We start from the raw sequence: 12,631 nt of genomic DNA, 5'->3' as shown, positions 1-12,631 counted from the left end.
AAGAACTTTCATGTGATGCATTTTTTTTTTTAATTATTGAGTGCAAACAAGTTTTGGAGAGTATAGTGTTGTAAATGATCAAGCATCTTGCTTATTGAATTTCAGAAAAAAAAACTATACTAAACATACAGATAATCAGGGAAACTAAACCACTCTCAATCATAGCAGTGTTTGATGTAAGATAATCACTTAACAATACAACCTTTTGGAGTTCGCTTGCTTTACTCCTCATCATCATCATCACTGATCCACACATTCCTCTTTCACCTCTTTGATTGATGATGCTAAATCTTTCCAAAAGTTTGTATGGTACTCTGCAGTGATATTGAAAGTTGCTTGTTCCCCAAGCACTTAGAAACAATGGTTAGCATGCATGATTTATTTGAGGGCCTTTGAACTTACTTTGGTGTGGGAACACCAAACTTAGTACCTTGCCAATGGTTCTCATGCATCAGATTAACCATGTGTGGAACTCTTTCTCTTTTTCAAAAGCAATAGAACTAAAAACTAGGAAACAGCAGAATAGTTAACTAGTTCGTCTAGATGCTTGAAGCTAGCATTATGCAGAAAGTGAGAATGTGTTTTATGATGGGATTTTGGTGGAACACCAAACTTAGAATCCTTCATTCTCCTTTATATTGTTTTGGTGTGTAACACCAAACTTAGCTTCTTGTAATATAGATGAAGTTAATTAACCTTTTTATTAAAATAGCTATGAAAAGAGAACTACCTCGGGTTGGGTTGCCTCCCAACAAGCGCTTCTTTATTGTCATTAGCTTGACATCCTCTGTGCTTGCTCAACTCAGATTCTGAGCTTCCTTCTCCTTGTCCTATTGTCCTCCTAAGTGAGGCTTTGCTCTGTGATGCTCATCCTGGATGAGTGATTCTTTTCCTTTAGCCCTCTTCTCACCCATTTCTGTGAGGTTCTTAGCCAGTTGTTGCATTTGCTTCTCAATTCTTCTGATTGAGGCTTCCTGGTTCTTCATTGTCACCTCTTGGTGTTTCATCATTCTTTCTATTAAGATCTCCAGATTGGTGATTGATGACATGTCATCATGTCATGTTTTTCTATGCCTTTTTCCTTTGTTTTCAATAGGTTTTATGCACTTTCTTGAGCCATAAGCAAGCCAAGTGGGTAGATTTTCATGCTTCCTTTGATTTAATCAACCATGTATGAATTCATGCTATTTCATGAGGTTTTATGCTAAAATTGTCACATATTATGAAAGAATGAATATCTCATGATTTTGAGCATAGCTTTGATGTGTTTGGTTGATTAATGAAAGGTGAAGAAGGCTTGGAGAAAGGGTGAAGCAAGAAGGAATGGCTAGGAGTAAAGAGAGGACAATGGAATAAGTTGAACCAGGAAGCAAAATCTTTTGGGTGTAAGCGAAAGTGTCACACTAAGTTTGGTGTGCCACTTATTCTTTTACGCAATGTATTGTGCACACCTTCTTATCTATGCAATCATAATGTCTCTGTCTCTTATGCCTTGATTATTATCTTTAATTTTCCTTGCTTGAAACACATGTACTACTAACATTCCTTGTGTAAGACATTCATGATCCATCTTAGCCCCATAGCCATGGTTCTAATAGTTGCTTGAGGATGAGCAAGCATTCTGAGTTGGTATGGAAAGGAGGAGAATGGGAGGTGGTTGATTAATGATAGGTGAAGAAGGCTTGGAGAAAAGGTGAAGCAAGAAGGAATGGCTAGGAGTAAAGAGAGGACAATGGAATAAGTTGAACCAGGAAGCAAAATCTTTTGGGTGAAAAGTTAGCCTCAAAGTTAGACCCCTAACTTGGAGGCTAACGTTGGCACATGAAATTCACCCCTGGGCACCAAAAGTTTGCGCCAATGTTAGCCCCCTAACTTGGTGGCTAACGTTGGCACATGAAATTCACAAGGGGAGGAGCAAAAGTTTGCGCCAACATTAGCCCCCTAACTTTGAGGCTAACGTTGGCGCCACACACCACAACAGCTTGAAGGGGTATACTTCCAACAAGAATAACTTGAGCTACAGAGCTCCAAATGAGGTGATTTAAGAAGCATTGGAAAGTAGGAATCAAGAGATTTCCAAGCATATATGGCACTGCATGGTGGACACTAAAATTGAGGGAGAAAACTGCCCCGCAATGTGCATAAAACTTTTCTTTCCTGCAAGTTAAATTTCCTCTACGCTTTGATCTATTGCTCTCTTTAATTTTCAGCACCCTCTCTCCTTTACATTTCATGCAATTTAAGTTTCTGCAATTTACATTTCTTGTTCTTTAAGCTTCTGCCTATTTACATTCTGCAACTTTAATTTTCCTGCAATTTTTACATTCTGTTGCTCAACTTCACACAATTCACTAAATGTCAGCTTGACTAAACCAATCACCCACTAAAATTGCTTGATCCATCAATCCCTGTGGGATCGACCTCACTCCCGTGAGTTATTATTACTTGATGCGACCCGGTGCACTTGCCGGTTAGATTTGTGTGTTTTGGGAGAAATTTATTTTTCACCAAAATACTCATCAGTGATCCTCTGAGAGTCTTGTGAGATTGGTTGGTTGTGGGGTGTTGTGGGTTGGAAGGGTGGGTAGTGTGGTGGTATGTATTGATTGTTGTTAGTATGGTGGTGTTTGTGCAGGTTTGGGAAATTGGGGTTGTTGTAGTTGAAGTCCCTTTGTTCCTGATGTTGAGATTCCCTCATTCTTAGATAAGAATGTGGCTTCCATGGTGGAAATTGTGCATTCACTGTAGTAGAATGTAGAAAATCAATTTGTCTAGCTATTGACTCCAATTGTTGCTGAGTTTGCTGGTGTAGCTGTTTGTTTTGATTCATGACTGCCTTCACTCCTTCAAGATTCATTACTTCCTTTTCTGAAATTGCATTCTGTGGTGTCTCAAATGAGTGTTGGTTATTGGCTCTTTTGTCATTGAACTCTGCAGTTCCTTGGCCGGTTGTTGTTGCTTTGAGTAGGCCATCTGAGAAGTAATCCACCGCTCTTTTTGTTTCTGGGGTTAATCCTTCATAGAACGCTTGGAAACCCACTTTGTCACTTGCTTTCTTGTATCTTTTCCATGCTTTGAACAATGGTTCTTCCTCTTCTTGTATGAATGGATGTATTCCCTCTTTCATATTGATGTTTTGTTGGGGTGATGAGAATTTGGCTAGAAACTTGGCAACCGAATCATCCCAACTAGTGATACTTCCTTGGGGAAAGGTTTCAAGCCATTGTGCCGCTTCATCCTTCAGTGAGAAAGGAAATAACAAGAGCTTATAGGTATCATGATTTACACTATCGAGATTGACAGCACCACAAGTCCTCAGAAAAATGGATAGGTGTTGTTTAGGATCCTCCAATGGATTTCCACCATAGGAACAATTGTTCTTGATTAGTGTAATGAGTTGCGGCTTCATGTTGTGGTGTTCTTCTTTCTCAGAAACTCCTTCTTCAATGATATCCTTCCCTCTGGCCTCTCTTCTTTCCTGTGACATATAAATCAACAAACGGAACACACAGTGGTACTCTTGAAAATTGAGTGTAGTCAGTTGAGACAAAACTTCAAACAGTTAGTGGGTTAGTCAAAAATTAAAGAAAAAGTGATTCATCTAAACTGCCACCTCACTTAATCATTGTCAATCTATTTCAATCCCCGGCAACGGCGCCAAAAACTCGATGGGTATTTTCGGAAAACGAATTCCAAACACACAGTCTAACTGGCAAGTGCACCGGGTCGCATCAAGTAATAATAACTCACGTGAGTGAGGTCGATCCCACAGGGATTGAAGGATTGAGCAATTTTAGTTTAGTGGTTGATTTAGTCAAGCGAATCAAGATTTGGTTGAGTGATTTGTGATTAACAGAATTTAAATTGTATGGAAAATAAAGGGAGAGGGGTAGATTGCAGAAAATTAAAGAGCAAAGAAAGTAAATAAGCTGAATCTTAAAGAACAAGTAATGTAAATTGCAGAAACTTAGATTGCAAGAAATGTAAATGGCTGAATCTTAAAGTGCAAGAAATGTAAATTACTTGAATTATAACGGAAATTGGGAAGTGGGTTTGCAGAATTTAAACAAGGAAAAGTAAATTGCACTAAACTGAAAAGTAGAAGAAGAATTGAATTGAACCGGATCTAAAACGGAAATGTAAATGAACTTGAAAAAAAACATTAAACAGAGAATTTAAAATGAAAACTTCAGATCTCAGGACCCAAGAGACTAGATAATCGAGTCTAGATCTCAATGCCTTCCTAGATCCAAATGTAGAATTCAATTGCAAGAAATAAAGAAAAGTAAATTGCAGAATGAGTAGAAGAAGAGGCAATGAACAGAAATTGAAATTCAATTATGCAGTAAATAAAACAGAGAGATCTCAAAGTGAGAATGAAACATAATTCCTTCAATTCTCCAACCCAAGATCCAAGACAAATGTAAATAAAATTGAAAACAAGAAAACTAAGAGAAAGAGAATTCAATTCTCCTTCCCCGAGACTCAGAAACTCAAAGTAACTCAAAACCAAACTCTCCCAAAATCACTCCGTAAAAACTCAAACGATAAAAGCTCCCTGAAAACTTAAATCCTAAGCTATTTATACACTTTCTTCAAATGGTCTTCAAGCCTTGAATTGGGCCTTTGCTCTTGATGGAATTGGGTTGATAAAAGCCTCTGTTGATTGCTCTTGGAGTTGGAGAGAAACCCATTGTGAACCGGGCCATGAATCATAAAAGCTTGAGTCAAAGTTTGAGGCAAACTTTGGCTCAAGCTTTTCATATCAGCTGCCCCCCTTTTGCTGCTATCAACGTTTGGGCTAAAGTTTGAGGTCAAACTTTGAGCCAAACGTTGAGCCTTCTTGTATGCCTTGTGGCGCCAACGTTTGCCAAAATGTCTGAGGCAAACGTTGGCGCAAACTTTTGCTCTCCTGGGTGTGTTGATGGTGGCGCCAACGTTTTCCAAAAAGCTTGAGGCAAACGTTGGCGCAAGCTTTTCTCCTCCAGGGTGTTGGTGTGTGGTGCCAACGTTTGCCAAAAAGCTTGAGGCAAACGTTGGCACAAGCTTTTGCTTCTTCCAGGGAGATTTCAACTTTTCCAAAAGTTTGAGCTAAAGTTTGAGGCAAACTTTGGCTCAAGCTTTTTGTTCTCTCTTACTCCTAGCCATTCCTTCTTTCTTCAACCTTCTTCAAAGCTCTTTTCCCCTATCATCAATCAACCAAACATATCAAAGCTATGCTCAAAATCATGAGATTGTTATTCTTTCATAGTATATGACAATTATAGCACAAAATCTCATGAAATTGCATTAATTCTTCCATGGTTGATTGAATCAAAGAAAACAGGAAATTCTACTCAATTGGCTTACTTATGGCTCAAGAAAGTGCATAAAATCAATTGAAAACAAAAGAAAAAGACTAGTGAAAATAGGCTAAGATGACTTGTCATCATAAGGCAACGCCAGATATACTTGTATGATAATCTGTTGCATTGAGGCAGTCAGATAAATAGTGGTGCGACCACTGAGAACACTTTCCTTCTGTACAAATCCATATTTTAATTCTGTAAGGCAGAGGGGTTATTTCCTACTACAGAAGTACCGTGACCACCTGTTCCATTTCTGTAGTGGCAGAGGGGTTATTTCCTGTATACAGAAGGTGTGTCGGCATACATTCCTGCGGTGGCAGATATGTTATTTCCTGCATGCAGTGGACCTTGTGGTGGCAGAGGGGTTATTTCCTGTACACATGGGTATAGCCAATAGGAAAGCCATATCCGGCTAGTAATGCTGGGTTACGTTGGGAGCGGTTAGAAACCAACAAATGAGCTCATTACCTGCACTAGAGCTAGACATGCAACATCCTTATTTGCGCATCTGCATTTGATTGTGTTTGCTTGTTTTATTTATTTGTAATTTGTGCTGCTTGTTTTGTGATTTGTTTGTATGTTGAATTAAATCTTTTGCCTGTACTTTTAGTTTCTGAATGTTTTAAAGAGATTAATAATTGACGTTGTGATTGAGAATTAATTAAGTGGCTGAAAAATGATTGATATAATTAATCTTGTCATTGAGATCTGTTTTGAGTTTAGAGTCTTCGAAAGAGGTGATCAATTAGTTAAAGTAAAGCTAAGAGTATATCCAAAAGGTTTGATAAAATATAGTTTTCTTGAGTATGTTAATTATTTGCATTTTATTTCATTAATTTTACGGCATTCCCATTCCCTATTGAGAACGTGTGGTTTGTTCTCACCCCAAAATCTTCCACCCTTTCAGTGACACAGGTTCAAAGACTCAGTTTTGAAGCTGCGGGCGATTCTATAATTTATTTACGAGTTAAGTGTATGAGTTAATTTTCTTTCATAGAGTTCTCTCGCTCTTATTGCTTAAGATTTTTATTTTATATAGAGGGATAGGATTTGTATCTGAGTTTTATTTGAAATCTTTTGTATGACAGATATTATTATTAATAATTATGTGATTATTATTACTTTGAAATGTTTGCTATATGATTTTAATAAACAAAAACAAAATTTTCTAGAATTTTCTATAAAATAGAAACGCGATATCGAACTAAAGGCTCAATATTAAATAGTTAATAAAAGAAATTGGTTAGTAACTCCTTACTTTTGGTACGATCATGACATACTAGAAGTTGGGTCGTTACATGTCATGCATGAAAGAATCGCCTAATACCTCTCCTCAGACTCCCGCAGCTGCTAAGCCTGTTGGTGAAGGTTCCAAGTGAGGAGTAGCACCTGCTTCCTCAAATTCATGCCGTCCTCGAGATTGATGTAATATCCTAATTACCCTAAGTGACATGACAGATCTAAGGCTTATACGATAATAACATATATATAGAAAGGAATGATAATACAAGAAGCCCGATGAAGGATTACAGCTCAGAAACCGAGATATAAAAATGTGAAGCGTTCACACGATAACTAAAAGAGTAGAGGATAATATACAGGTATAAGATAACAAGATATATATAGATATATAAACAAAATAGTCATAGAATACTAGCCGCAGCCCACGGAGTTTAGGCCGAGTAGTTACATACAGACATAATAGATTCTTGAGTTAAAATAGCTTATATAACTTATCTCTCCAACAAAATATCTAAATGAAATCCAAAGGATGATAACGATCCTCCGCTCTATCACCACCACGCAACTCACCGAGGTGGGTTACGACCTGCATCTGAAAAATAACAACAGAATATGGTATGAGAACCGGAGGTTTTCAATATGGTAAGAGTGCCCAGTAATGTAAGATATAAGATTTCAGGACACCAGAGGAATCCTAGAACTTCATATCAGACGAAAGATTCAAACTTAAAGCATAACTAAAATTAAAACCATAACTTTAAAGCCATAATAAAATGGGGTAATCTAACTTAGGGAATTTCTAAACTAACATTCACACCGCTGTCATACTGATGACAAGTCATCTTAGCCTAATTTTACTAGTCTTTTTCTTTGATTTTCAATAGGTTTTATGCACTTTCTTGGGTCACAAGTAAGCCATTTGGGTGGAATTTCATGTTTCCTTACATTCAATCAACCATGGATGAATTGATGCATTTTCATGAGTTTTGTGCCATAATTGCTTAGATGACAAGAAAAAGAATAACTCTCATGATTATAGCATAGCTTTGATGCAATTGTTGATTGATGATAGGGGGAATAAAGCTTGGAAGAAGGTTGAAGAAAACGGGATAGCAAGGGCAAGAAGAAGCACTCACGTTTGAGCTCAAGTTTGCCTTAAACTTGGACTCAAACGTGAGGAAGAGAGCAACCACACCCTGGAGGCACACCAAGTTTGCGCCAACGTTTGCCTCAAACTTGAGGTCAAACGTTGGCTTGAAGATTCTTCACCCATAAGAAGCAACGTTTGCGCCAACGTTTGCCTCAAACTTGAGGTCAAACGTTGGCGCCATAAAAGCAAAGAAGAGCACCTCTGTTTGAGGCATTGAGTGAGCCACGTTTGCGCCAACGTTTGCCTCAAACGTTAGGTCAAACGTTGGCCAAAGGAGTAGCATAGGAGAAACCATGTTTGAGCTCACGTTTGACCTCAAACGTTGGCTCAAACATGGATGACAGCAACTTGGCCGAGCTGCATAATGTCACACACGAAGACGTTTGAGTCAACGTTTGTCTCAAACATTGACTCAAACGTGAATGGTTCATGGTCCGGTTCACAAGTGGATTTCTTCCCAACACCAAGAGCAATCAATGGAGGCTATCTTCAATCCAATTTCATCAAGGCCAAGGCCTAAACTCAAGCCTCTAAGACCATTAGAAGAAAGTGTATAAATAGAAGTTAGTTTGATTTAGGAAAACACATCAACTTTTACTTTTGAATTTACACCTCTTAGAGGATTTTTCTTACCTGGATCTGGGAGGAGAATTGAATTCTCTTCCTCTTTGATTTTCTTGTTTTCTTTACCGCAAATCTTACTTGAGTCTTGGGTGTGGAGAATTGAGGAAATTCTGTTTCAATCTCACCTTGAGATCTCTTTTTGTTTCTTTCACTACACTATTGCAGAATTGAGATTTGAATTCAAGTTTTCTTACTGTTTTGATCTTTAATTTGTTGCAATTGATTTATGAATTGGATCAAAGAAGGTAGTGAGATCTAGACTTAGTTTTTTAGTCTCTTGACCCCTGAGATCTAAAACTTCCTTTTAATTCTTCTGTTGAACGTTTCTTCAAGTCAATTTACATTTTCTGTTTGAGATCTACTGCAATTAAATTCATCTTTTACTTCCCTGATTGTTGCAATTTACTTATCCTTGTTTAATTTCTGCAAATCCAATTCCCAATTCCCTTTATAATTCAAGCAATTTACATTTTTTGCACTTTAAGTTTCAGTCATTTACATTTCTTGCAATCTAAGTTTCTGCAATTTAATTTCTTGCTCTTTAAGATTTAGCACTTTTATTTGCTTTTCTCTTTAATTTACTGCAATTTCCCCTTCCCCTTTACAATTCATGCAATTTAGCTTCTGTCAATTACAAATCACTCAACCAATACTTGATTTGCTTGACTAAATCAACCACTAAACTAAAATTGCTCAATCCTTCAATCTCTATGGGATCGACCTCACTCACGTGAGTTATTATTACTTGATGCGACCCGGTACACTTGCCGGTGAGTTTTGTGTTGGATCATTTTCCACACATCAAGTTTTTGGCGCCGTTGCCGGGGATTGCAATAGATTGACAATGATTAAGTGAAGTGGAGATCTAGATCAAGCACTTTTTCTTTTCTATTTCTTTATTTTTATTTACTAACCCACTAACTGTTTGAATTTTTGCTTGAGCTAACTGAAACTTCACTTTAGCAATAGAGTGAAGTTTTCTTGGTATTCTCTGGCTTTGTGTGATTTTCATGCTTGTGCTTATTGAATATATGAGAGAAGCAATTTTCTTCTATTTATCTTTCAAGTTTATCAACTGTTTGACACATTGTGTCAACTAATTCTCCAATCATATTCTGGCATGAATATACTCTATCTTCATCTGGACCGTTTGTGATTGTGCAGATCATGGAGGGGAACTCAACGAATTCCAGTAATCATGGGAGTAATGTCCCCACCTTAGATGATAATGCAACCCATAACTTGAAGCACCCACTCATCACCATGAACGATGTTGCTCAATGGTTTGAAGCTTTCCCACAAGGAAGCATCATCGGATGGGAAGAACTAATAAGTGAACTCCTGGCCAGGTTGAAACCACGTCAGGGAATTGTTAAACCAGAGGCAGAAGTGCAACCATTCACACAAGAGAAGGAAATTGAAGGTGTCCGTGCAGTCATGAACCAAAACAAGCAGATGCATCAGCAGACTCTACAACACCAAGATATGATGGTCAGAAAAATCAATGAGCTGCGAACTGCTGTAGTACATGCATACAACCTAACTCAAAACTCATACGGTTGGAATCAATCTGAACAAAGTTTTGGAGCAATTAACCATGAGCAACAAAGTTATGAGCAATCACACTCTCCAAATAGTTCCTCTAGCATGTTCCAACATAAGTCTCAAAATGATGAGTACAGCCCACCCTGGAGAACTCATTCTAATTGGTCGGGGGTCGAACACTGACGTTAAGATTTTTGCCAGTAAAGAATGTCATAGAAACAGTCGCGTTGTAGATATAGTCTCTAAACTGACAAAAATCCCTTCGTACAAATGTTTTGGTTGTCACAAGTAACAAACCCCTTTGAAATGATAACCGAGTATTCAAACCTCGGGTCATCTTCTCAAGGAATTGCAGGGAAGTATGTTCTTATTATTGGTTATGAGTTTGTAAATTGGGGTCTAGGAAGTAAGGTGGGAATATGTTATATGACAAATAAAATAAAATAATAATAATAAAATAAAATCTCTTGGCAAGGTATAAGAACTGGAGGTCCTATCCTTATCAATTGTGATGAAATTTAGATTTTAATCTCACTTTGTTAACCTCTAACTATGAAGGTAGATCAAGTGGATTAATCAGCTTAATCCTCATGTCCTAGTCAATTACGATGGAAAGACTAGAGTTATTGGAGCAACTCCCAATTTCAACCACTCCTTTATTTGACAGCTCAAGCGTTACCAATTACTTAACCAAAGCCAAAAGGAAGAAAATATCTAAATTAAATAGCATCAATATAAATAAAGTAAAGCAAAATTAAATCTGAAAATTCCTCAAATTATATTAATAAAAGCAATCCAATCTAACATGAAAGATTTATGAATCAAATGGGCAACATAAGTAATTAACAAATAAAAGTATTAGAGAAATAATAACTGAAGAACATTGAACCTGGGATTGAGAGTCACTCTAAAACTAAGAGAAATCCTAAATCTTAATCCTAAGAGAGAGGAGATAACCTCTCTCTAAAAACTACATCTACTCCTAAAGATTGTGAATTGTGAGAGCCTTCCTCATGAATGGATGCATTCCCCCACTTTATAGCCTCTAATCTGTGTTTTCTGGGCCGCACACTTGGTCAGAAACAGTCCAGAATTCGCTGGGTTCGAATTTTAGTGCGCTGATTTCCGTCACTGCGACGCGGCCGCATGGATCACGCGGTCGCGTCTCCTAGCGTCAGGAGAACTATAACATATTATATATCAAATCGAAGCCCTGGACGTTTGGACCTCTGTAGCTAAAGTTCTAGCCGTTTGCGTGCAGAGAGGTCAGGCTGGACAGCTTAGCAATTTCTCCAACTTCTTGCATTCCTTCCACTTTTTTATTTTCATTAGTCTAAGCTAAATAAGGATTCAAATTAAGGACATTATTATTTTTTTGCTTAGAGTTAGTGATGAGCTAAAGTAAAGAACAAAGGGGTAAAATAGGCTCAACATTGGTTTGCAAGGGATAATGAAAGGTAAGGCCATATGGGTATGTAAGCTTAGTGAAACAAAGACCTCAATCATGTAAGTGCATGCATACATTAAACCATGGAAATATAGAATTAAGCAAGACAAAGATCACAATTTTAGAGAGAAAAACACACATCAAAAAATAAAATATTGGTTGGTAAAATGCAACCAATTCAAATAGGCTCAAAAATCTCACAGGTTTTGTGTGTTCGAGCTCTAAACCATGTTCCAGTATAATATTTCTTCAAACAAGTGTAATATTAAATTTTATTCAAATTAGTGAAATGCTCTAAAAGGTTTCTTGAAAAAGAAAATATTACTTCAACCAAGTGGTAAAATATGCAAAAATCAAACAAACATGCAAATGCAACAACTAATCTACAAAGAAAATTTAAACATTGGTGTTTGAGACAAGAAAGTACTAACCCATGGAGATCGGTATCGACCTCTCCACACTTAAAGATTGCACCGTCCTCTGTGCATGCTGAGATGTGCAGGTGGACGGGTTGCTCCAACTGACCCTTGTAGATGGAGGCGCCTTATTTGGAGATCTCTTGGTTCCTTTCCTTGCTGGTGTCTTGTCAGTGGCCTTCTCTTTTCCTTTCTTGGTACCCATGCCTAAGGAAGAAGAAAAAGGAAGAGTGTGAAATATAGAAAACTAAGACCGGAAGGGAGGAAATTCCAAGTGATAAGGAATGCCAAAGGAAAGATGATAGTCCATCTACATGGTAGCTACAACATGTAGGTAAGACAAAAATAAAGATTAAAAAGGGCAATTCAAAATAATTAGATGCAAGAGGGTAAAACATGCAAATAATAGGCACGAGAAGCATAGCTCAAGCATCAAGTAATAAATGTGCCAAATTAAAGAGCATGTGTAATGATGACAATTGTGAATGATAATCCCAAATACATTGGGTGTGAAAGTTAAAATAGGGATGAAAATAATGTAATCCAAATATATATGAGAGCCATAAGTAAATGTTAATTGTCAAATCTCTTCTCCGAGTAGCCACGTGCTCAAATAAAATAAGGCACTTATCCAAATAAAACTCCAACACCAATGAGAAAAATGCAATGAATGAAATATGCAAATAAATGAAGTAAAATAAAATGAGAGGGAAAAGGGATGAGAAGAAGAAAAAGAAAGTGAGAAAGGAGAGAGAAGGAAGAAATTAGGATTAGAAAAGAGAAGATAAGAAAATTGGCACCAATCTGGATAGGTTGTGCGACGCTGGCGACGCGGTCGCGTGGGTGACGCAGTCGCATG

This window comes from Arachis ipaensis, chromosome B09 (genome assembly GCF_000816755.2).
Source record: "Arachis ipaensis cultivar K30076 chromosome B09, Araip1.1, whole genome shotgun sequence".
Lineage (NCBI taxonomy): Eukaryota > Viridiplantae > Streptophyta > Magnoliopsida > Fabales > Fabaceae > Arachis > Arachis ipaensis.
Note: the sequence above shows the minus strand (reverse complement) of the source record.